A 24,617-nucleotide genomic window follows, 5' to 3' on the forward strand; every position below is an offset into this window, starting at 1 on the left:
AGCACATAATATTTACTGAATGACTCCCTCTAGGTTCCCATAACACATGGAGGTTACTCCCTACACAGCACTCATCATAGATGAACCTCCATGCTTCTTGTCTCTCCAGCTGTTTTGTAAGCTCCTTGAGGGGAGGAATGATGTTTTGCCCACCATGATTTTCCAATGCTTAGCAAATTGCCTGTCAATTGGCACTAAAAATATACTTTTGAATATATAAATAAGTGAATGAAATGAAAGGCATTCACTCAAGTTCCCTTACACTTCATTCTTAATACAGTAATGTTTTCCTTTAAAAATGCAAATCAGATCATGTCCACACCACTTCTTAATCCCCCAGGGGCTTCCCATTGTTCTTAAAGGACAACCCAGATTCCTTAACCTCACCGACAAAATTTCGCATGATTTGGCCTGTGCCTATTTCTCTGACCTCATCTAGTACTACTCTTTTTCTCATTTCTTACCCCTCAGCATACTGGTCTTCCCTCTGCTTCTTGCATATGTCAGGTGTGGGTAAAATGGCAATATTTCTAGAATTTCTAGCCTGCTCTTAGTGTATCTCCATATCAATAGGTGTGTCCAAGGGGTGGAGAGAAGTAGCCACATCCATATCAATAGGTAATTACAAAGGCCAGCGAGGGCTCATCTGGACCAGAGAGGGTGGGTGGAGCTCTGTTCTTCTGCAGCCGGATGGAGAGAGATGTGGAAGGGCTGCTTGTAAGAAATGGGTATTCTCCCATTTTATTTCTCCCTTTGACTGATTTGTTTCCAAGGTATTTGCCCTGGAATTTTCCATCCAGAGTTACCCCAGGCATATTCCCCACGGGCTTTTGCATTTGCTATTTCCTCTTCTGGGACGTTCTGCGCCTTCCCCGAGCTCATTCTTATCATTCAAGTCTAGCTCAAACATCATCTTTTCAGTGAGGCCTTTCTTGACCCCTCTATCTAAATGAAAATTCCTCCTCCCCATCATTCTTAACACTTACCCCTATTTGAAATCATATTGTTCATTTAGTTGTTACCTACTTACTGTCTTTCTCCCTTTCCAGAATGCAAGTTTCATGAGAGCTACCCACTACTGTATCTCCAGGGTCTAGCACAATGTGTGGCACATAGCAAGTACTCCAGAATATTCGTTGGTTGATCAAATGGATGAATGAATGAATGTGATAATAGCCTCTGTGATGGAGGAGCAGGTCCTGCCAGATTCATAGGTCGATGAAAGAGTGATATATGGTGATTAAAGAAATAAAGAAGCTGGACTGGTATGAAGAACTGATGGAGGGGGAAAGGATGGGACGTAGGTTTACCGGATCACACTGTGGACTCACGGAGTCCAGGAATCCCAGGGCCTACTCAGCCTGCCTGACTCTGGTCAACCCAGAGTCAAATTCACGCCTAGTAAACCAAAAACAAATGCTGCCTGGGCCTTTAAGTTCTGTATTCAGAATGCCCATCTGGGGACCTATGAGGACATGTTAAGATTCCTGGCAGATGTATCTTTCTGCTGTGTTCCCACGGTTTTCTCAAAGTTTCTTGGAATTTAGAGAAATTGTTGTCAGGCAGCAGAAGCAATGAATGGAGACAAGTGACTCATTTACCACTAGGTCTGAGATCTAAAGTGTATTCATTTAACTCAGTTTATATTATAATGCAACAATTCTTATTTTGATAGCACTTTTCACATTCCTATAAACATTCTAAAAATACTAGACAACAAAGGAATTTTTTAGAATGGTGACTACAAAGAACTAGGTTTCCATAACAAAACCCACTAATACCTTAAAGAGAAGAATAAAACACAACCCCATCCTCCAACACCCTCCACCTTTTAAAAGACTTCTTTTTAGATAAAATTTTGCTTGGTTGTCACAGTCTAACTTTTTTCCTTCCAGGTTCTCTTTTTCCATTGTTATCAACAAAAATATGAGTCTGAAAGGGGTGGAAAATGTTTGTTTTTGTGTACACACCTTTGATCATATCAGAGAGGAAAGAATCATGAACACCCACTGCTGACTGACTTTAAGAACTAAATCTCAATTTCAGTTTCTGCAGAGAAGATGAATAATATGAATAAAGGGAACCTTACACATGTTTCATCAAGGACCTAAGTTTGGTTCTTTTATTTAAAACTTAACTCACTGATTAAAGCCAGTGGCATCCTCTATTAGAAGAGGCCCGACTGTACACAAGTAAGTCCCTGTCTTGCTCCACCGCGCAGCCCCCAACCAGCCCTACATGTTTAACTGCTTGGTTACACAAAACACAAAATGTCTGCAGCGTAACAATCAGGCATTTAAATGACCTCCATCACCACCTAGTCTTGACATGAAACCTATTTTGAATATGGCTTTTCAACCAAGAAGTTTTCAAAGCCATTGACATTTCAGAGGCTGAGTCAGGGTGGTTAAGAGCCTGGTTCTGGATTCTGGCAAATCTGGGCCCCAGCACTGCCACATGCTCCCAGTGTGGTCCGAGGAATACAGTAGTAACTACCCTAGGATTGCAGAGAGACCTGGATGACACGTGGAGCTCTTAGCATGGAGCTGGGCATGTACCAAAGACTTATTAACCATGAGCTATGATTATTTTTAGTCATCGAATGTTAAAATAATTACTATTGTATGAGTAGATGGACTAATGAATGACTTTAAGTGTACTTTACTTGGTTTTCTACCCAGGCTTAGACTAGTTATCAGTGATCCTCAACTCTGACTGCACATTAGAATCATGCAGGGAGAGTTTAAAAATGCCCAGTCCCTACCTAAGGATAGCTGCTGTTGAGCCTCTGGGGGTGGTGCCTGGGTATCATACGTTTAACAAGCTCTCCAGGTGCCAGGTGATTCTAATGTGCACCCACAATTGTGAATTACTGAGCTACACAGAAATGAGGAAGTACCTTGATGTTAGCTAAGCTAACACACAAAACTGCCGGTTTGGTCAGGGCTTCACTGCTTTGCCCACAGCCATCTGAAAATGAACTGAAAAGCAACCAGAGCCACCAGGCATCCAATTGCCTTTGACCCTGATGTGGTCCCATCATCACTTTTGCTTTTACTGATTGTGGCCCAAATCTAACCCCCTTTGCTGATTTTCCGCAGGCTAAGCCAAGCACCCCTTCGATCTCTTCTATGGGCCTTAGTGGGGGAAGGGGCGCTGCTCATGATTTCAATGCTACAAGAGGTAAAGATGCTCCAGACTTTCATTCTAAAGCTGCCCAGTCAGTTTTCACTTTCACCATTCTTGGGCTGTCCCTCATTTTGGTTCTACTTTCCTTAGGGGTTGTGGGGGTCCTCAGATGAGAGAACATCAGGCAAGTGCTTTGCAGACTGTGAAGACATTTCACCAGCAAAATGTAGATGATTATGAAGCCCTCATAATGTAGAGAATCACTACATGATCTCTGATAGTTCATCTTTATTGACATTTTGACATTCTTTTGTATTACGTTTTAGAGTGCTCCATAGCCTTGCTAATTGACTTTTTTTAAATCAAGGTATCATTGATATGCATCTTGTGAAGGTTTCACAAGAAAAACAATGTGCTTATTACATTTACCCTTATTATTGACACCCCCCCATGCCCCATTGCAGTCACTGTCCATCATTGTAGTAAGATGCCACAGAGTCCCTGTTTGTTTTCTCTGTGCTACACTGTCTTCCCCGTGACCCCATACACACCATGTGCACTAATCATGATTCCCTAATATCCCCTTCTCCCTCCCTCCCCACCCACCCTCTCCCACCCCTCCCCTTTGGTGACCACTAGTCCCTTCTTGGAGTCTGTGAGTCTGCTGCTATTTTCTTCAGTTTTGCTTCATTGTTGTACTCCACAAATGAGGGAAATTATTTGGTATTTGTCTTTCTGTGCCTGATTTATTTCACTGAGCATAATACCCTCTAGCTCCATCCATGTTGTTCCAAATGGTAGGATTTGTTTCTTATGACTGAATAGTATTCCATTGTGTATATGTACCATTTCTTCCTTATCCACTCATCTATTGATGGACACTTAGGTTGCTTCTGTATCTTGGCTATTGTAAATAGTGCTGCAATAAACATAGGGGTGCATATGTCTTTTTGAATCTGAGAAGTTGTTTTCTTTGGCTAAATTTGTAGGAGTGGAATTCCCCGGTCAAATGGTATTTCTATTTTTAGTTTTTTGAGCAACCTCCATACTGTTTTCCACAATGGTTGAACTAGTTTACATTCCCACCAGCAGTGTAGGAGGGTTCCCCTTTCTCTGCATCCTTGCCAGCATTTGTTGTTCCTAGTCTTTTCTATGTTGGCTATCCTAACTGGTGTTGAGGTGATATCTCATTGTTTTTTTAAATTTGCATTTCCCTGATAATTAGCAATGTGGATCATCTTTTCATATGCCTGTTGGCCATCTGAATTTCGTCTTTGGAGTAGTGTCTGTTCATATTCCCTCCCCATTTTTTAATAGGGTTATTTGCTTTTTGAGTGTTGAGGCATGTGAGTTCTTTATATATTTTGGATGTTAACCCCTTGTTGGATTTGTCATTTACAAATATATTCTCCCATACTGTAGGATGCCTTTTTGTTCTGCTGATGGTGTCCTTTGCTGTACAGAAGCTTTTTAGAATGATGTAGTCCCATTTGTTCATTTTTTATTTTGTTTCCCTTGCCCAAGGAGATGTGTTCAGGAAAAAGTTGCCCATGTTTATATTCAAGAGATTTTTGCCTATGTTATCTTCTAAGAGTTTTATGGTTTCATGACTTACATTCAGGTCTTTGATCCATTTTAAATTTACTTTTGTGTATGGGGTTAAACAATAATACAGTTTCATTCTCTTGAATGTAGCTGTCCAGTTTTGCCAACACCAGTTGTTGAAGAGGCTGTCATTTCCCCGTATATGTCCATGGCTCCTTTGTCTTATATTAATTGACCATATATGCTTGGGTTTATATCTGGGCTCTCTAGTCTTTTCCATTGGTCTATGGGTCTGTTCTTGTGCCACTAATTGACTTTTTAAACAGTAGTTTTTTTCCTTAATATTCTTAGCTGCAGCTTAACCCTTGTGATTATGTGCACTACAACCTGAAGTAACTTGAAACCTGAAGTTTCAACCCAACTGTCATTAGTTGACGTTAGAGACCAAGCCCTTGGCTTCAATGACGTTTGGCTTTTCTCCTATACATATGGATACTCATTCTTTCTGTAAACATTTTTAAAGTGCTTTTTATGTTCCAGGCACTGTACTAAATTATGGAGGCAGGGAAGTGAAAGAGTCAGACAAGATTCCTTCCTCAGGGAGCTTATAGTCTCTTGGAGGAAACAGAAAATAAACCATCAGAAAAACAAGACAATTCTAGAGAAGGACAAGTGCTGTAAAGAACAGAAATGTAGTAATGTGGTGGGGAGTGACTGGGGTGCGGGGGGGTACAGTTAGGAAGGTCTCTTTGATCAGGTGACCCCCAAGAATGAGAAGCACAGGGAGGGATGAACAGGCTGAACACAGGGATTTTCAGGGCAGTAAAATACTTTGTATGATAACTACACGTTACTATATATTTGTCCAAATCCACAGAATGTACACCCCTAAGAATGAACTGTAATGTGAACTACAGACTTTAGGTGATCCTGATGTGACAGTGCAGGTACATCAGTAACAAATATACCTCTCTGGTGGGGGATGTTGATGATGGGCGAGGCTGTGCGCATGGGGACTGGGTGCATGGGAAATCTCCACACCCTCCTTTCAATTTTGCTGTGAAGCAAAAACTGCTCTATAAAGAACAAAGTCTTTAAGAAAATGGCCTAAAATTTTGGGAAAAAAAAAAGATCTTAAAAAAACCAATAGATAAGTAGACACTAAATAAACATTTTAATTAAAAAAAAAAAAGAAGGAGCCAAGCTGAAAAGTTAGGGCAAATGGTTTTCCAAGTACAGGGTCTAGCAATCAGCAAGACCCCAGTGCAGGGAAGGAAGTGGTGCATTTTGGGAAAGGAAAAGAGGACTCTGGGTTGTAGAGGGAAGTCTTCCTCTCAAATACCCATGCTGGGCTTCCAACTCTTCTTGCCACACATTCTCCAGGTACAAATGACTCCCATATCTCTGGTTATATTCAAGGCCTTTCTTAAGTTCAGATTTGGATATAACCCTGTCTATAGGATATTTCCTCGGGGATATTTGGTAGGTACTAAAGTTAAGCATGACCCCAAATAGTTCTTCATCTGCATTGTTTTCCATCCCCAACCCCACCTACTTTACCTCCAGGGCTCACCATCTGGGTAAATGGCACCACGCAGCTGATCCAGTCAGAAACATCCACATCCAATCCATTGGCAAGACCTAGGATCCTCTGTCCTTCTGAAGAGCTCCCAAATCTACCCACTGCTTTCCATCCCACTGCACTTATATATACTATCTTATTTACAGTGAACCTGTGTGGGTAAAATTGTAATATTTCCAGAATATCTCCCTGGCTTTAGGGTATCTGCATATCAACAGGCATTACTCAGGGGTGGAGAGAGGTTCATCTCCATATCAGTGGGTAATTAACTGAGCAAGTGAGGACTTATCTGAACCTGAGAGGTTAGGGAGAGGCCCCTGCTTGCTTCTGCCTGAATAGGAGAGTGAGAGGCGGCCCCGGACTGCAGTTTGTAAGCAATAAACAGGCTGTAAACTTTATTTCTCCCTTAGATTGATTTCGGTTTTAGAGGTATTTTGCCCTGGGATTTCCTTTCCCTGGACTTACAACCTAAAAGCCTCCCCACCCCCCATTCTCCTCCCTGTGTATAACCATTGTAACACTTTGCTGGGTATCCTTACAGACTTCTAACTATTCATTTGTTCAACTGAGTAACTGTTCTAGGTGCTTTGCTGTGTTGAGGCACCGTTCTAGGTAGCACCATTCTGGAGCTACAAAAGTGAACAGAAAAGAAAATACCTGCTTTAATGACACTATATTCTAATGGGAAGACAGACCCTAGGTAAATAGATGATCATATAATGTGTTAGGTGGTGACAATGCTATGAAGTAAAGCAGGATAAAGAAATAAAATGAAGAGGGAAGGGAAGGGAAGTGGGTACTGGTGTTATCTGACAAGGGGAAGTCAGGGAAAACCTCCTGGACAGGTGACATTTGAGCAGAGATCTCAGTGAAGCTATGAATAGAACTAAGGAGCTATCTGGGAGAAGATTATTCTAACATAGGGAATTGGAAATGCAAAGGCCCTAAGGCAGGAAAGTGCTTGAGTTGTTTTGGAAATGTCTAGGACCCCTGAGCAGGCTGGAGGAAAAAGATGGAAGGGGAAAGCCTAAGATGGGTCTGAGGTCACTGGGCAAGATGGTGCAGATTTTATTCAGAGTGAGATGGGAAGAACTGGAGGGTTTTGAACAGAAGATAGGTTTTAATGGCTCAGTGGCTATGAGAAAGGAACGTTAATATGAATATGTATACATTGTTCAAATATAAATAAGATATTGTGTGCATTGCTTTACAATATGCTTTTTCCAAAGTAAATTTTTTAAAAGCAAAATCTGATCGTGTTATCTCTTTGTTTAACATTTTTTGTAGCACCTCCCTCCCCTCACAATAAAGTCCAAGCCTTACAAAGCCCTCTTCAGTCTGGCTTCTGCCTACCTCACCAGCTCACAGAACTTCTTTTCCTGGAATGGGACTCAGTGTCTTCAAACTTTCTAGTCCCTCGGTCTAGAATTAAACTCCTTCCTTCCCTCTCTATCTACCTTGCCAATGTCTTTTTCAGATCCCACTTATTCATTCTTTCATTCATTAAACAAATACTTAATGAAGGACCTGCTATGTGTCAGGCACTATTCTAGGCACCAAGGACTCAGCACTGAACAATAAAGACAAAAATTCTAGCTCTCACTGGGCTTAAATTCTAGTGAGAAGACAGGAGACTACAATAAATTAAAATCTAAATATGAACATGACTTTATATGCCATATGGTGATACTCCCCTAAGCAGAAAAATAAAGCAAGATAAGAGGATAGAGATGCTTGGGGAAGGGGTTGCAATTTTAGATAGTGTGGCCAAGAGGAAGCCTCACTGAGAAAGTGACAGCTGAGCAAAGACTTGGGGGAGATGAGAGGGTGAGTCAGGCAGCTATTTAGAGGAAAGCATTCCAGGCACAACACAAAGGCCCTAAGGCTAGAGCCTGCCTGATTTGTTCCAGGATTACTAAAGAGGCCAGTGTGTCAGAGAAGTGCATGGGGACAGGTGAGCTCTGGAGGCCCTTATAAGGACCTTGCCTTTTACTCTGAGTGAGACAGAAGCCTTTGAAGGGTTTGGGGCAGAGTAAAATTTAAGCTAAGTGATAATGCTGGCTTGACTCAGAATGTTAACTGTGGAGATGGTAAGAAGTTGGTCGATTCTGATTAAATTTTGAAGGCAGAGGCACAACTTTACTGAGCAATCAGGTAGGAAATGTGAGAGAGAAAGAACATAGTCAAGGACAACTAAAGTTTTTGGCTTAAACAACCAGAATAGAATTGCTCTTTAATGAAATGAAGAAAATTGTGGGATCAGCAGGTTTGGACAAAGGCATTGGCAAATCAGTTTTGGACATACAGACATATAAAGTGCAAGATGCCTAGATGCCTACTGGAGATCCAAATGGAGAAATATCAAGTACAAGCTGCATAAGAGAATTTAGAATTCAGAGGAAAGGTTCAGGTTGAGATATAAACCTGGAGTTGTCAGCACATTAAAAGCCAAAAGACTGGATGGGATCACCACTGGGTTGATGGCAGATAGAAAAAGAGGTCCAAGGATGGAGTCTTGGGACACTCTACCATCAGTTTTTAAACTTTTGAATCTCAAGATCCTTTTACACTCTTAAGCATGTTTGAGGATCTCATCTATCAATGTTTACTTTATTATTACATGTTACCATAACATTTTTTTAAAGAAAAAATGCTTTTTAAAACAAAAGAATATTCAGGGAGAAGTGTCATTGTTTTGCATTTTTGAAAATCTCTTTAACGTCTGGTTTAATGAAAGGTAGCTGAATTCTCGTATCTGCTTCCGCATTCTGTGTGACGCCATCACTTATCATGTAGGTAGTCTGTAGAATACTCTACTGAATACCATGAGAGACTGGGAATGGAAGAGGCAAGTGATATTTTTAGGATTATTATGCAGATAATTCTTATCTTACTGCCCCCATGAAAAGGTCTCAGGAGTCTTGAGACTGCACTTTGAAAACTGCTCCCTTAACCTTTAGAGGTTGAGAGGATTCAGAAAGAATCATCAAAGGAGACTAGAAAGTTGCAGTCAGGGTGGTTGGAGGGAAACTGGAAGAGCCTAGTGCCCTGGAGGCCCAACGAAGACAGTGTTTCAAGAAGTAGGGTGATCAAACGCTGCTGTACAAGTCAGCTGTGGATGGACACTGACCACTGGGTTTGGCATCGTGGAGTTTCATCAGGGACTTTGGTAAGAGCAGTTTTGGTGGAAAGGTGAGTGCTAAAGTCTACTGGAGTGGGTCATAGCATAAAGGTCACATCCTTAGGTCACTGAACCCAGACTAGGTTAACTTCCCCCCCAAAATACCTGCATCTCTCCCCTGTCTTCACACTTGACCTTCTTTTTTATAGTGTGCCTATTTTAATACCTGTCTCTTCCATTACATTTTCTGTTGTGTGAGAACAGGCATCAAGTCAGTTTTGTACACTGATGCTTCCTCAGCACAAAGCAAGTGCCTGAATGTGGTGAATACTCAAGTCTTCCCTGGAAAGCTTTTCAAGGTTTCTCAAGAGGTATGCAACTCCCCTTGGCTTAGAGGGCACGCTGCAAGAATCTCTTCACATTCTTTCTGTTACCTAACTCTTTTCCCAAAACAAATCTTGCAATTTCATCTTTAGAGCTTGTACTAATCCGTTTGGGCTGCTGTAACAAAAACAGACTGAGATTATAAACAAATTTATTTCTCACAGTTCTGGAGGCTGGGAAGTCCAAGATCAAGCACCAGCATGGTCATATTCTGGTGAGATCTCTCCTCCTGGTTCATAGGGCCTTCTTGTGTCCTCACATGATGGAAAGTCAAGGGATCTCTCTGCAGCCTCTTTTATAAGGGCGCTAATTCCATTTTTGAGGGTTCTGCCCTCTTGACCTAATCACCTCTCACAGGCCATCCCCTAGTACCATCACTTGGACATTAGGTTTTCAACATGAATTTTGGGGGACACACACATTCAGTCTACAGCAGGGCCCTGTGCTTTAGAAGGCCCAACACTTGGTTAATACTCTACTGTTGCTGTTTTGAATTTGTTAATTTTTGAACAAGGGACTTCACAAATTTGGTAGCTAGTCTTGAGTGAAGTGATGGATATCCAAAGCTATAGAGCATAATCTGTTCACTCTGTCTCTTGTTAGTTCAAACGAATATTGATTGATTACTATGTTCTGAGTTAGCCCAGTGTGGTTGAGAGGAAGCCAGGCTACTCCAGGCAGGAGAGACTAGAGGAGCCAAGACTCTGAAGCTAGAAACAAGAGTCGGACAAAAATGGCCTTCAGGTGTGTCTTCCTCTTGAAGGTTGTTCTCTCCTTTTGTGGTCCTATTGCACTTTGTCAGCCTCTCTTAAACCCAAAGAGCTTTGAATAACAGTGGGCACATTCACCTACAGACTTCACTGGCTGCTGTCCAGGGGAATGGGCGTTGTGTCCCGTGCTACACGGGATATTGCTTCTGTCTTCCTGGAGTTTGCATCTCCTGGGGCAGAGGCAGAAGGAGTGGTAGGCGGTAAGCAGGCTGAGGGCAGGTCTCCCTAGCACCCTCAATGCTCAGTACCAAGCCAGCAGTGGATATTGTTGTCTAGGCCGATACTGAAATCAACCTTGCTCATCATCCCGTGATGGAGGAAACATCATTAAGGTGTTCTATACCAGGTTGATGGTGACTATGTAGTATCTTTGGTTTGTTCTTGTTTTGTAGTTTCTTTTGGAGCAATCACCTGGAACTAGAGGAGGGAAGAATGGGAACAAAACTTCCTAAACAGCCAGAGGCACAGGGTTAGAAGCCAAGGGCGTGTGCGTGCGTGTGCGTGTGCGTGTGCGTGTGTGCAATCTCAGGAGGGGACGCCGCTCGACACGCCTCTTGTTCTCCAGCAGAAGAGCTCCTGGTTTCCCCGTCTGTCAAGGGAGGAGGTGGGAGGCTGTTTCTCGGAGGGCTTTCACGCGCATTGTGAGGTCCCTGGGGTCGGATTCTAGTTCCGCTCTGCCTCAGGTTGCCAGAGACCTGTTTCCCCTTTGGGACACCAGAGGGGCAGGGTGGGGCCCTTTCCTGGACGCCTGTTACTCGGGAACACCTGTGGCCCATCTCAGGGGGGCGCGCCCAGGCCTCCGCGTCGCCGAGCCCGGCCTCCGGGGCACCGGCCGTGGGGTGCGGCCCGCGCGGGCAGCACCCGGAAGCTCACCTGTGCGCCCGAGCGGTGACTCACCTGCCCGCCCCCGCTCGCCGGCTGTTCCAGGAGGCGTCGCTCCTCCTTCCTCCGGGGTTGAGGGGGCGCGCTCCCGGCCTGAGCGCCCGCTAGGGGTGTGGGGTAAAGTAACTCTGGGGCCAAGCGCGGAGAGTAGGAGGTGTATCTGAGGGTCTTGGCCTGGCGTCCCCGGGCTCTCTCCGCTGATGGCTTATCCCCAAAGTCAGGGCCGGCGAGGCCGGGCAGCGGCGGGAGGCTCCCGGAACAGCGCTCCGGAGGGCGGGGCCGGGCCGCGGGCGAGGGGCGGGGGCGCCGGGCGGCCCATTTCCTCCTCGGAGCGGGGCTGGACGGAGACAAAGCGGCGGCCGTCGGCCTCGGGAGTCGGCTCTTGTCCTGCGCTCGCCCCGCCAGCCGCAGGTAACCCTCCGCGCGGGCGCGGGCCCCCTATCCCGGCCGAGGGGGGCTCGTCAGGCGGGCCGGCCGGGCGCGGCCTCCCTTGCCACCCGCCCGGAATCGGCGCCCGACCCGCTTCCCTTGCTGGGCCCGGCTTGGGCCCTGGCCGGGCGGGGCCGGCCGGCGCTTCCTGGCGCTCGGGAAGTTGAGGGGCCGGGGCGGCGGGCGCGGAGCGAGCGGCGGGCCGCGCGCACCGCGGCGCTTCCTCTCGGGAAAGTTTCTCCTGGTTTCTAAACTTTGTCCAAGTGGGCTCCGGGCGCGCGGCCGGCCCGCGCTGGGCCCCTCGGCCGCCTTCCTTGCGGCGAGGAGTGTGCGCGCCGGCCCGGCGCGGGGAGGTCGGGGACTGGGTTTCCCGGCGAAGTGATTGCGGCTTGTGGTTTCCGCGGGCGCGCCCCCCTCCCGCCCCCGAAACTTCGCGGTCTGGCGGTCGGGACGTTCGCTGACCTCGCGGCCCCGCACTCCCGGCCGAGCGGACGTGCCAGGCGGAGCGCCCCTTCCCCTCGTCGGGAAGGTGCGCCACGCCCGTGTGCACTTGAGGCGTGTGCCGAGCTAACCTTTGTGGTGTGCTTAGTCAGACTTCTGGTCCTGCTAGGTAGACGCGCTTGACTCGTGTTGCTCCGTAGTTTTCACGAGTGGCATTAAAGTCTTTCTTACTGACTTTTAAAGGAGCGTGCATGAGTGTGAAGTAGCACTTGCTGGAAAAAATGTTGAGTAAATGCCTAACCTCCGCTTGGCAGGAATGGCTTCCCAATAATGCAGGCGGCAGTTGGCTCAAATCCAGGATTGACACCTTCTTAAGTCCTGCTGCGTCTTTGTGAACATCTTTTGGTGTTTGTTTTGTACAGAATTTACAGCAGTTGAGAAGAAAGATATTTTAAGTCTCCAGCTAAATTAAGGGCACTTCTTTTATGTTGAAGGAAATGGTGACATATTGTTGGAACAGGGTAGGCACTTCGATTAGAGGGTATTTTTTTGTTAAGCAATGATTGTTAAGATAAAGATTATACAAGTATCTGTTACTTTGAGAAGTGTGAATTTGTGAATCAAATTAGTTAAGATGTTATTTTGTTTTACAGGAGGAACAAATGGAGAGGTTATCCAAAGCCTCTGTTCAGTTATTTACCCTTCTTGAGTTTATTAAGCAAAAAAGTAGTTTCCACTTTCTCAGGGGTTCACAGATTATTAAGATACGGTCTCTCCAAATCATTCCACTCATTTGTGGAGTAATCAAAACAAAGCAAAACAGAAGGAGCAAAATAGCAGACTCATAGACACAAGGACTAGTGATTACCGAGGGGGAGGGGTTGGGGAGGGAGAAGGGGATTAAGGGACACTACAGTTCGCAGTCATAATATAGGTAGGCTATGGGGACGAAGCACAGACGGAGAATACAATTACTGCCTCTCTAACATCCTACTACACTGACAGACAGTGACCTCAGTGGGGGGGGTGAGGACTTGATAATATGGGAGAATGTTGGACCACTGTGTCGTGTATGTGAAATCATCATAAGAGTGTCTGTCAGTGATACTATATTTTTATTAAGGTATTGATTTACACTCTTAAGGTTAAACATGAAAAACATTGTGGTTACTACATTCACCTGTATTATCAAGTACCACCTATACCCCATTGAAGTCATTGTCCATCAGTGTAGTAAGATGCCATGGAGTCAATACTTGTCTTCTCTGTGCTACAGTTTTCACCATGATCCCCCCCGCCACACACACACCATGACCATGTGTGGGAATCAAGATACCCCTCAATCCTCTTCTCCCTGCCTCCCACCCAGCCTCCCCATCCCCTTTCCCTTTGGTAACTGCTAGTCCCTTCTTGGAGTCTGTGAGTCTGCTGCTGTTTTGTTCCTTTAGTTTTGCTTCGTTGTTACACTCCACAAATGAGGGAAATCATTTGGTACTTGTCTTTCTCCGCCTGGCTTATTTCACTGAACATAATACCCTCTAGCTCCATCCATGTTGTTGCAAATGGTAGGATTTGCTTCTTACAACTGACTAATATTCCATTGTGTATATTATGTACCACTTTTCTTTATCCACTTAGGTGGCTTCCATATCTTGGCTGTTGTAAATAGTGCTGCGATAAACATAGGGGTGCATATGTCTTTTTGAATCTGGGATCTTGTTTCCTTTGGGTAAATTCCTAGGAGTGGAGTTCCTGGGTCAAATAGTATTTCTATTTTGAGTTTTTTGAGGAACCTCCATATTGCTTTCCAGAATGGTTGAACTAACTTACATTCCCACCAGCAGTGTAGGAGGGTTTCCCTTTCTCCACATCTTCCCCAGAATTTGTTGTTGCTTGTCTTTTCTATGTTGGCCATCCTAAATGGTGTGAGGTGCTATCTCATTGTGGTTTTAATTTGCATTTCCCTGATAATTAGTGATGTGGATCATCTTTTCATGTGCCTGTTGGCCATCTGAATTTCTTTGGAGAAGTGTCTGTTCATATCCTCTGCCCATTTTTTAATCAGGTTATTTGCTTTTGGGGTGTTGAATGTTGGATATGTTATTTTTGAATATATTCTCCCATGCTGTAGGATGTCTTTTTGTTCTGCTGATGGTGTCCTTTGCTGTGCAGAAGCCTTTTAGTTTGATCTGGTCCCATTTGTTCATTTTTGCTTTTGTTTCCCTTGCCTAAGGAGATGTCTTCAGGAAAAAGTTGCTCATGTTTATATTTAAGAGATTTTTGCCTATGTTTTCTTCTAAGAGTTTTATGGTTTCATGACTTACATTCAGGTCTTTGATCCATTTTGAGTTTACTTTTGTGTATGGATTTAGACAGTAATCAATGTAGCTGTCCAGTTTTGCCAACACCAGTTGAAGAAAGAGGCTGTCATTTCCCCATTGTATATCCATGGCTCCTTTATTGTGTATTAATTGGCCATGTATGTGTGGGTTTATACCTGGGTTCTCTGTTCTGTTCCATTGATCTATGGGTCTGTTCTTGTACCAGTACCAAATTTTCTTGATACTGTGACTTTTTAGTAGAGCTTGAAGTTGGGGAGTGTAATTCCTCCAGCCTTATTCTTCCTTCTCATTATTGCCTTGGCTATTTAGGGTCTTTTGTGGTTCCATATGAATTTTGGAACTGTCTGTTCTAGTTCATTGAAGAATGCCATTAGTATTTTGATAAGGATTGCATTGAATCTGTAGACTGCTTTAGGCCAGTGATTACCTTAATAAAAAAAGAAAAAAGTTATGGTGTCTGTCCGTAAGAGCTCACAATGTAGTAAGGTAGATACACACCTAGGTTTTGTACAAAAGGCAGACTTTAATAAGTGCCACAACAGTACTGATGAGAAACTTCTGTGTGGGTCAAACCTTACATAATACTGAGGGTAAAAGAAAATTGTGGATGCATGGAGAGGAGGCAAGTAAGTTTGAGTAAGTCCAGAAAGGCTCCCAAAAGATGGTGGCGTTTGAACTGGATGAAACATGTGTAGGGTTTTGTAAAGGGAGGTAGCATAAAAGGACAAAGGAGTTTGTGGAATTGTGTTATAATTCTCTCCTGGTTTCCTTATACCATTGGCTCTTGGTTCTCAGTTTTGTCTTTCTTTTTGAACTCACCCAACCCAAGATACTGTGCACCATATCTCAGCCCTTCACACCACTGACGTGGCATCATTCTTACTCCCATCAGTAACTCTCATCCGTCCTAATTCCTTAGATCCCAGGGATGCCCTCTCCCACCAAGTGAAGAATCATGTCTCTATTCAGCCTCCCTGTCATCAGACTTGTTTGCTGAAGTCCAAGCTTCCGTTTTGAGTGCAGATGCCTCATGATCACACTCATCTGTGCACCAGAGAGCTGCTTGGGTGTCCTGGGGCGGGGGTCGGAGGAAGAGGGTGCTTCTCAAACTTAACATGCCCCAAATGAGTTGCCTTTCTTTTCTGGGGACCTAACCAGGTGTGATGATTAACAGTTAACTGGCAGGGTCCTGGAAGTTCCTTGGAAAGTAATAGTGTGAGGTATAAGTGATGGACCTGTTTGAAGGAGGTAGTGTTTGTGATGGTGAAGATCTGGACAGAAGGTTCCATGGTTTTGTAAGGGCCCTGAGACAGCAAGGAACTCCATGTTGCAGAGACCTAAAAGAAGACCTCTGTAGCTTGAATACTTGGGGTGGGGATCAGGCCTCACAAGAGATGGCCAGGGAATGCTGGGTCACATGTTTGGGTTTTATTCTAAGAGTTGTAAGAAGCTACTGTAGGGAGTTTCATGATCTGATTTCCTTTTTACCATCACTCTTGCTAGTGCTTTCAAGGCTTGTATACCTTGTGTACAAGTGGAAGTAGAGAGTTGAGCTAGGAGATGTTGCAAGTGAAGGTGGTGGGATGAAGGGAGCTATTATTTCAGATAAATGAGACAGGACTTAAATGTGAACTGGTTATAGGGGCCTAGGCTTCGATGACTTGTTTCCTCAGTGATGCACCCTGCTCTCCCCCTGCCACCCCATATTTTTATTCCATCACTTTCATGTTGAATTCTTAGTTGTATCTCAATACTCAAGTTAGCACACTTTTTGGTAGCCAACCTTTCTTCACCAGGTGGGGTACTCTATTGTATGGTGCCTTATTATTAGTGTCCCTGTTTGCCTATTCTGCTAGAAAGTGAGCCTGTGAGCTCTTTGAAGGCAGGGCCTGATAGCCTTAGCCTTTGGCAGGGTTCCTGGCCTGGAGGGCAAATCAGATGCTTGTTGTATGAAGGCAGAAAGAGTCTTTTCTGTTGGGAGTCTGGCTTGTGGGTGGAAGTATGACAAACTGGGCAACAGATTATAAAGTCCTTGATTACCATATTCCAGATTTGAGCAAATTGAGAATCATCTCCATTGCATTCTTCCTTCTACTGATACCACCTAATTAGGGATGAAATCCTCTCCATCCAGTCTTCATTTTACATAAATGCCTTTTTTCCATTTTCTCTGCTTTCACTCTAGATTACCTTTTTATCTTTAAACTGCCCAAACTCCTTGTAGTTCTCTAGATAAATTGTTCTATTGTTTGCTTTGGTGCCTTCTTAATAATTTTCTCTTTTGTCTGGAGAACCCTTCTTTTTTTCATCCAACTAAGTCATTTATTCTTTAAAACCCAGCCTAGATGTCACTGCCTCTGGGTTTTCTCTCGAATCTCAGAGCTTCTTGGCCACCTGTACGTATTCTATTGTACCTTTCATACTGTTTATAAAATATTTTTGTGGGTGACTTCCTCCCAGCTGGGGGTTTCTTAGAAGTGGGGTCTATTTTTTTAAGGTCTTTATTCTTGATATAACTTTCAAAAATTAAAGGATAACAAATTACAATATAACAAAGTATATGAAAGTGCTCAAATCATAAGAGTGAATTGCATGAATACCACCCCAGTCTACCCTTTACACCAAGAAACAGATAATTTCCAGTATTCCATTAATCCCTTTTTGTCCCTTTGGAGTCACGGCCTGCTCCTCTACGCCCTTCTTTTGCTTTTTTAATCTTTTGATTTTTAAAGTTTTAATTTCAGCATTGGAAATATTATGGCTCAGTAAGTGTTTGCCAGAGTCAGTTGAATTTCTTCTTAGCCTCCCACACCCCCTCCCCCCCCTTTTTTTTTTTTACATAAAAGCAGTACTTTCATTTGAGAAATTTAGTGCTATCTCATTGTTGCAGTCAGTGTAATGGAAATCCAGGGGCAAAAATACCTCTAAAAGCCGAAATCAGTAAAGGGGAGAAGTAAAGTCCAAAATCCGTTTATTGCTCCCAAACTGCAGTCTCAGGCCCTCTTTCTTCTCTGCTCAAGCAGCAACCACCAGCCCTCCCCCTCACCTCTCAGGTATAGATAAGCCCTCTGTTGCCCAGGTAATTACCCATTGATATGAAGATGAACTTCTCCACCCCTGAGGAAAGATGCAAATGCACTAAAGCCATATTTCTTTCCACCTCTGAACGTCTATTGATACACAGATGTACTAAAGCCAGGCGAGATATTCTGGAAATATTACAATTTTACCCACAGTCAGACTCTTAAGTTGGTTGGTATTCAAGGTCTTCTAAGTTCTGGCCCTAAATTAACTCTTTCAGCCTTATTTTCTGCTGTAAATTGTTGCTACATGTCCTCTGCATCTACCAGGCATTTGCACTGGAATGCCCTCTCTTTCTCTGATACAAATGTTCTCCATCTCTGAAGGCTGATTAATATGCTTTTTCCGTTGAGACATTGGTCTTCATTTGCTTAAAGTGATCTTCATCTGAAATCCTAAAATTTGTACCTGATTATGACACATATTCACTTTCCTGTTTTTTTTTTTTGTAAAAGGAACATAGCAGTTTACTACTTTAACCATTTTATGTCTGTACTTCAGTGGCAGTAAGTACAGTCACGTTGTTGTACAGCCATCATCACCATCCATATCTAGAACTTGAAAAATTTTTCCGAACTGAAACTCCATATCCATTAAACAGTAACTCTCCCATTTCCCCACCTCCCAGCTGCCTGGCAACCATCGTTGTACTTTGTCTCTTTGAATTTGACTACTGTAGGTACCTTTATATATAGAATAATACATATTTGTTCTTTTGTGATTGGCTTTTTTACTTAGCATAATGTCTTCAAGGTTCACCATTTTGTAGCATGTGTCAGAATTCCTTGTTAAGACTGAATAATAATTCTGTTACCCATTCGTCTGTTGCTAGACCGTTGGGTTGCTTCCACTTTTTGGCAGTTGTGACTAATGCTGCTATGAGCATGGGTGTACAAATAAGTGTTTGTGTCCCTGCTTTCAGTTCTCTTGGGTATATACCCCAAAATATCTGGGTTATATGGTAACCCTTTTCTTACATTTTCAAGGAATTGCCATACTGTTGTCCACAATAGCTGTGCTATTTTACATTCTTACCAGCAATGATTAAGGGTTCTAATTTCTCCACATTCTCACCAATACTTGCTAATTTTGTTTTTTTGTTGTTATTGTTTGTTTTTATAAGAGCTACCATCATCATGGATGTGAGGTGATAACTTCATTGTGGTTTTGATTTGCATTTCTCTAATGATCAGTAATGTTGAGTATCTTTTCTTTTTCATGTGATTTTTGGCCATTTGTGTATTTCCTTTGAAGAAATCCTTTGCCCATTTTACTAGGGCTAGTCTTTTTGTTGTTGGATATGTCCTGGATGTTAATCCCCATTATCATATATATGATTTACAAGTATTTTCTCCCAATTTATGGAGTGTCTTTTCACCCTGTTGAAAATGTCCTTTGATGCACAGATTTTAAAATTTTCTTCGAGTCCAGTTTATCTGGTTTTTATTTTGTTGCATGTGGTTTTGGTCTCATATCTAAGGAAACATTGCCAAATCTAATGTCATGGAGTTTTTCCCATGTTTTTTCTTTCCCTCAGCTGAACTGTCGATACCTTCAGGGCAGGAACTGAGTTACTGTTGTAACCACTTTACCTTCCATCACAGTGAGCACAGGGTGAAAAGAAAAAGCTTTGGGAAAGAAATTTTTAAAAGTGTAATTCGTAAAAGGTCTTAAAAAGCAATCAGGAGTTATGCAGTGGGGTGTTTCCTGCTATTGTTAATTTGTCATTGATCATATGTCTATTATCTGATGCATTATGATAATAAGCTTTTAGGAGTTTTTAATCTTACAAGTCTAGAGTTTAAACTTTGTCATCTGTGTAATGAATAAGGTAATTTATAAAGGATAGATATTTCTTTTAACTTCTAATGTGATAAAATGCTAATTCTTTCAATTATGGAGTGCTGGATAGGTTGTATTTTTGTCCATATTAAGTGGGTCATCTTATTAGTAAAACCAGTGAACTACTAGTTTGGTATTTAAATAGCGTTAGGTTGCTGATTTACCTTCCTTAAGACCCTTTTAGACCATTAAGTTCTTTTGCTGGATGCAGAGCTCCTCAAGGCAATTACATTCTACTGTTATCTTTTTTTTTTTTTTTGAGAGGGCATCTCTCATATTTATTGATCAAATGGTTGTTAACAACAATAAAATTCTGTATAGGGGACTCAATGCACAATCATTAATCAACCCCAAGCCTAATTCTCAACAGTCTCCAATCTTCTGAAGCATAACGAACAAGTTCTTACATGGTGAACAAGTTCTTACATAGTGAATAAGTTCTTACATGGTGAACAGTGCAAGGGCAGTCATATCACAGAAACTTTCAGTTTTGATCATGCATCATGAACTATAAACAAGTCAGATATTATTTGTTTGATTTTTTTATACTTGATTTATATGTGAATCCCACATTTCTCCCTTATTATTATTATTATTATTTTTTAATAAAATGCTGAAGTGGTAGGTAGATGTAAGATAAAGGTAGAAAACATAATTTAGTGCTGTAAGAGGGCAAATGTAGATGATCAGGTCTGTGCCTATAGACTAAGTATTAATCCAAGCTAGACAAGGGCAACAAAACATCCACGGATGCAGAAGATTTCTCTCAAAACAGGGGGAGTGAGGTTCTAAGCCTCACCTCTGTTGATCCCCAATTTCTTACCTGATGGCCCCTCTGTGACTGTGCTTGTCTTGTTCCTCCCTTGAGGAATCTTACCCATCTCTGGCTAACCAGTCATCTTCCGGGGCCATACAGGGAAATGTAAAGTTGGTAAGTGAGAGAGAAGCAATATTGTTTGAAAAGGTTAGCTTTTTACTTCTTTGCAGATTTATGCCCTGTGGCTTCTATGCCCAGCATTTGTCTTGAGGTATCTTTACCACTTGGAAGAATTAAGATACTCAGTAATTTTCGATATGAGGCACGAATTCTACTAAAGGGTTGTAATTAGGAAGGAAGAAGAAAAGCTATAGAAGTAGCAGATGGAAGAAAACATGGGAAGAATATTTCTTTGACATATCTTCTTGTAGAGTAACTTAAGCATGTATAGGTTTTAACAAACTACTAATTAAATTGCTTACACGCATTAACAGAATAGGAATACAGCTACATAACAAAAGCAGACCTACAATTACCAGCCATCTCCAGTGAAACCAAGAAAATAAGTTAGGAACCCTAGGCATTTGTGAAAACTTATAAATGATATGATGGATGTTGTCTAGCTGAATTTGAATAGTTTGAGAAAAATCAGACAAATTAAAACAACACATTCCTGGGAACTGTTTACATCCCATATGTTCTTTTAACAGTAGATAGTGTGTAGTTGCACGATTTTGGAGCACTGCAACTTGCACTTCTCCTAATTCTTGGTTGAGTTCTGACAGTATAGATCCAGTCAAGTTTGTTGTTTTACTTTATGCACAGGGCAGCTTAGATACTCCTTCTTCATTCCAATGGCAAGTCCAGGAACCGGTGGGATGAATGCAGCTACAACTGCAACAGTGCCAGGATCTTTGTTGAAGGTTTTTGATGATCATCTTCTGGAATGACTCTTCCAGAGGATGTTGATGTTGGAAGTTCTTCATATCGTATCTTAATTCGTTTTCTGGGTAGCCAAATTAGGCTTTGATCCTCTGTATGAACACAAACAAACCCTTTGCCCATACTTCGGTATGACCTTTATACCATTGTGAAGAGCCTATTGGAGATCACCACACAGGAACTGCTTTTCTTTTTTTTTTTTTTTAAAGAGAAAGGAATATTATCAGAAAAATGTACTTCCATAGCTGATCATCTGACGCCCTTTAAAAGATCAAAATTAAGGATATGTAAAGCATGCATTAATCGTTGTTTTGCAGTTAGTTTTATCCTATCAGGGAGTAATCCCCCTTTTCTTTCCCTTTTTTTTTTGTTATCATTAATCTACAATTACATGAAGAATATTATGTTTACTAGTCTCTCCCCTACACCAAGTCTCCCCCCACAAACCCCATTACAGTCAGTGTCCATCAGCATAGCAAAATGTTGTAGTATCACTACTTGTCTTCTCTGTGTTGCACAGCCCTCCACTTTCTCCCACCCCCCCATATTATGCATGCTAATAATATCCCCTTTCTTCTCCCCCCCCTTATTCCTCCCTACCCACCCATCCTCCCCAGTCCCTTTCCCTTTGGTACCTGTTAGTCCATTCTTGGGTTCTGTGATTCTGCTGTTTTGTTCCTTCAGTTTTGCCTTTGTTCTTATACTCCACAGATGAGTAAAATCATTTGGTATTTGTCTTTCTCCGCTTGGCTTATTTCACTGAGCATAATACCCTCTAGCTCCATCCATGTTGTTGCAAATGGCAGGATTTGTTTTCTTCTTATGGCTGAATAATATCCCATTGTGTATATGTACCACATCTTCTTTATCCAGTTATCTACTGATGGACACTTAGGTTGCTTCCAATTCTTGGCTATTGTAAATAGTGCTGCGATAAACATGGGGGTGCATCTGTCTTTTTCAAACTGGAGTGCTGCATTCTTAGGGTAAATTCCTAGAAGTGGAATTCGTGGGTCAAATGGTATTTCTATTTTGAGCATTTTGAGGAACCTCCATACTGCTTTCCACAATGGTTGAACTAATTTACATTCCCACCAGCAGTGTAGGAGGGTTCCCCTTTCTCCACAGCCTCGCCAGCATTTGTTGTTGTCTGTCTTTTGGATGGCAGCCATCCTTACTGGTATGAGGTGATACCTCATTGTGGTTTTAATTTGCATTTCTCTGATAACTAGCGATGTGGAGCATCTTTTCATGTGTCTGTTGGCCATCTTAATTTCTTTTTTGGAGAACTGTCTGTTCAGTTCCTCTGCCCATTTTTTTAATTGGATTATTTGTTTTTTCTTTGTTGAGGTGGGTGAACTTTTTATATATTTTGGATGTCAAGCCTTTATTGGATCTGTCATTTACAAATATATTCTCCCATACTGTAGGGTACTTTTTTGTTCTGTTGATGGTGTCTTTTGCTTTACAGAAGCTTTTCAGCTTGATATAGTCCCACTTGTTCATTTTTGCTTTTGTTTCCCTTGCCTGGGGAGATATGTTCATGAAGAAGTCACTCATGTTTATGTCCATAAGATTTTTGCCTATGTTTTTTTCTAAGAATTTTATGGTTTCATGACTTACATTCAGGTCTTTGATCCATTTTGAATTTACTTTTGTGTATGGGGTTAGACAGTGATCCAGTTTCATTCTCTTACATGTAGCTGTCCAGTTTTGCCAGCACTATCTGTTGAAGAGACTGTCATTTCGCCATTGTATGTCCATGGCTCCTTCATCAAGTATTAATTGACCATATATGTTTGGGTTAATGTCTGGAGTCTCTAATCTGTTCCACCTGTCTGTGGCTCTGTTCTTGTACCAGTACCAAATTGTCTTGATTTCTATGGCTTTGTAGTAGAGCTTGAAGTTGGGGAGTGAGATCCCCGCCACTTTATTCTTCTTTCTCAGGATTGCTTTCGCTAATTGGGGTCTTTGGTGTTTCCATATGAATTTTTGAACTATTTGTTCCAGTTTGTTGAAGAATGTTGCTGGTCATTTGATAGGGATTGCATCAAATCTGTATATTGCTTTGGGCAGGATGGCCATTTTGACACTATTAATTCTTCCTAGCCAAGAGCATGGGATGAGTTTCCATTTGTTAGTGTCTGCTTTAATTTCTCTTAAGAGTGTCTTGTAGTTTTCAGGGTATAGGTCTTTCACTTCTTTGGTTAGGTTTATTCCTAGGTATTTTATTCTTTTCGATGCAATTGTGAATGGAGTTGTTTTCCTGATTTCTCTTTCTATTGGTTCATTGTTAGTGTATAGGAAAGCCACAGATTTCTGTGTGTTGATTTTGTATCCTGCAACCTTGCTGTATTCCGGTATCAGTTCTAGTAGTTTTGGAGTGGAGTCTTTAGGGTTTTTTATGTACAATATCATGTCATCTGCAAATAGTGACAGTTTAACTTCTTCTTTACCAATCTGGATTCCTTGTATTTCTTTGTTTTGTCTAATTGTTGTGGCTAGGACCTCCAGTACGATGTTGAATAACAGTGGGGAGAGTGGGCATCCCTGTCTTGTTCCTGATCTCAGAGGAAAAGCTTTCAGCTTCTCGTTGTTCAGTGTGATGTTGGCTGTGGGTTTATCATATATGGCCTTTATTATGTAGAGGTACTTGCCCTCTATACCCATTTTGCTGAGAGTTTTTATCATGAATGGATGTTGAATTTTGTCAAATGCTCTTTCAGCATCTAAGGAAATGATCATGTGGTTTTTGTCCTTTTTGTTCATGTGGTGGATGATATTGATGAATCCCACTTGGTCATGGTGTATGATCCTTTTGATGTATTTTTGAATTTGGTTTGCTAATATTTTATTGAGTATTTTTGCATCTACATTCATCAGTGATATTGGTCTGTAATTTTCTTTTTTGGTGGGGTCTTTGCCTGGTTTTGGTATTAGGGTGATGTTGGCTTCATAGAATGAGTTTGGGAGTATTCCCTCCTCTTCTATTTTTTGGAACACTTTAAGGAGAATGAGTATTATGTCTTCTCTGTGTGTCTGATAAAATTCCGAGGTAAATCCGTCCGGCCCTGGGGTTTTGTTCTTGGGTAGTTTTTTGATTACCGCTTCAATTTCATTGCTGGTAATTGGTCTGTTTAGATTTTCTGTTTCTTTCTGGGTCAGTCTTGGAAGGTTGTATTTTTCTAGGAAGTTGTCCATTTCTCCTAGGTTTTCCAGCTTGTTAGCATATAGGTTTTCATAGTATTCTCTAGTAATTCTTTGTATTTCTTTGGGGTCTGTCATGATTTTTCTTTTCTCGTTTCTGATTCTGTTGATGTGTGTTGATTCTCTCTTTCTCTTAATAAGTTTGGCTAGAGGCTTATCTATT

At 42.1% G+C, this 24,617-nt stretch overlaps 1 protein-coding gene and 1 long non-coding RNA gene across 2 annotated transcripts in view; one reads left to right on the top strand and one right to left on the bottom strand.

The window, feature by feature from the left end:
• Positions 1-9,900: 9,900 nt before the first annotated feature.
• On the bottom strand, positions 9,901-11,564 carry LOC118971975 (uncharacterized). The gene is made up of 2 exons (XR_005060724.2): positions 11,429-11,564; positions 9,901-10,948 (listed from the first exon to the last, which is right to left on the bottom strand). It is a non-coding gene; the product is annotated as an uncharacterized lncRNA (long non-coding RNA).
• A 123-nt stretch (positions 11,565-11,687) lies between these two features.
• Positions 11,688-24,617, top strand: part of CTNNA1 (catenin alpha 1) — a 208,072-nt gene continuing 195,142 nt past the window's right edge. The window contains exon 1 of the mRNA XM_037016061.2: positions 11,688-11,824. The gene's annotated coding sequence lies outside the window, so the exon portion shown is untranslated. The remainder of the gene's footprint in view (positions 11,825-24,617) is intronic.

This window comes from Manis javanica, chromosome 14 (genome assembly GCF_040802235.1).
Source record: "Manis javanica isolate MJ-LG chromosome 14, MJ_LKY, whole genome shotgun sequence".
Lineage (NCBI taxonomy): Eukaryota > Metazoa > Chordata > Mammalia > Pholidota > Manidae > Manis > Manis javanica.